Source organism: Erithacus rubecula (assembly GCF_903797595.1).
Source record: "Erithacus rubecula genome assembly, chromosome: 2".
Lineage (NCBI taxonomy): Eukaryota > Metazoa > Chordata > Aves > Passeriformes > Muscicapidae > Erithacus > Erithacus rubecula.
Window position 1 is genome coordinate 14,385,480 of NC_136685.1, and position 1,704 is coordinate 14,387,183.

General features: G+C 44.6%; 1 long non-coding RNA gene across 1 annotated transcript; it reads right to left on the bottom strand.

Moving 5' to 3' along the window:
• Positions 1-680: 680 nt before the first annotated feature.
• LOC306798173 lies at positions 681-1,704 on the bottom strand. Its single transcript, XR_013773290.1, has 3 exons — positions 1,575-1,704; positions 1,389-1,474; positions 681-766 (listed from the first exon to the last, which is right to left on the bottom strand). It is a non-coding gene; the product is annotated as an uncharacterized lncRNA (long non-coding RNA).

Consider the following 1,704-nt stretch of genomic DNA (forward strand, 5'->3'; position numbering starts at 1 on the left):
CTGTAACCTGGCAAAACAAAACCTTCTCTGACCCTTAAGGTATAAATAATTAAAGAAACCATTATTTTGAAAAAGTACCTGGCAATCCATAGCTGCTGGAACACCATAGTAACGCACAGAGAGAATTACAACATTCTGCTTAGGGACAGTGGCTTTTATTACCATCTCCACTCCCTGAAAGACAGCCATAAAACACTCACTCATCCCTCATTTGGAAGAGGCACATCAACTCCCCATACCTTCACACTCCAGGAAGGTCAGCTAGATCATCACTAGTCAAAGGGGAATCAGCAATCCATGCATTCCAGGCCAATCTTACAAGGTTAGTAGTTCAGAAAGTCTTGTACATTTGAAGCACAGGCTTGAACCTTCCTGCAAGTTAGTTCAAGCTTAAAACACAGAACTAGAGACCCAGCAGGAAAAATTCAAGGGCACTACACCTGTTTCCATCTCAAAGCCTGACCCTTCCACTGGAAAACAGGATCCTCATCCCCAGGTTCAGGGGGAAAATATATTCATGGTAAACAGAAAGACAAGTCAGCCCACAGCAAAACAATTCTGAGCCTCTCTACCTCAGCAGAACCTCCAGCACAAAGCAAGAAGCAGCCTCCTCACCAGAAAGCTCTACAGCTCCCAAAGTAAAAACATGGCTTTCTTTGAAAAAAGCCATTCTTAACTTACCTCTCAGGAGGTCTTGAACATGACTTGCAAAGCCTCAGGACCAAGTGGGCTCCCACAGCACACAACAGAGCATCACCCCAGGCTCCTGGGAGGCATTAAGGCAGCAGCCAGTTAATTAGGGTAGGTTTGCAAGAGCCTCCCAGCCTTCTCTCACAGACAATACAGAGTGGCAGCATTCACTTCATCAAGGGCAGATCAAGTTATTTGTGCTTCACAGTAGCCCACTTCTTCCTCCTCAGGTTTTTGTCGCTCTTTGGCATAAACACTTGAAAAGCCTGAGCAGCTAATTCCCAAGTCCTACACAACTGTGAGACTTCCTTTCCACTCTCCCTTTGGTGAACTCTAAAATGCCACATGGGGCATTAACAACCCCCATAATAAACCCTCACTAGTATGACTTCAAGATCTATTTTATTCCATTACTCTGTCTTCTATTTTATTTAAGAATTTAATTTTGGGAGGCGAGAAAGGCCTGATTTGCAAAGATGCTGTGATTGAATGGGAGGGTAGGGGGGGGAACAGAGAAATACTACTCTTCTGAAAATCACATCTCACACTGTGAAACCAAACACCAAAAAATTACCAGCAAGAACTCTATTTTTAGCTATCCTGTGTCACAATATTCAACATTCCCAAGCAAACTTTCTGGCAAATATTTAGAGTGAGTCTCTCAACCCCATGCTTTGTCAACAGAGCTCAGTGATTACCTAGAGCAGCTGCAGGCAGAGCACCTGCAGCACTGCAGACAGCATCCCTTCAGCCTGTTACCATGGCACTTCTAGGTGGATTCTGCCTGTTTGCATGGAGAGCAGGCAAGATAAACCTGCTATGTTTTTAATATGTGATAAGCAGGGCACAACTAATTCCTTAATAAAATGGCTTGCAGGGCTCACCTAAGGGGAAAGTGAATTTTCACACCAGGCATTTGTGGCAGCTCTGAAAAGTGTTTGCTGTTGGAGAGCTTTTCCTGGATAGGTGTTGGTACAAGTCACAGTCAGAAGCAGATGCTGCTGTGCCCAGGGG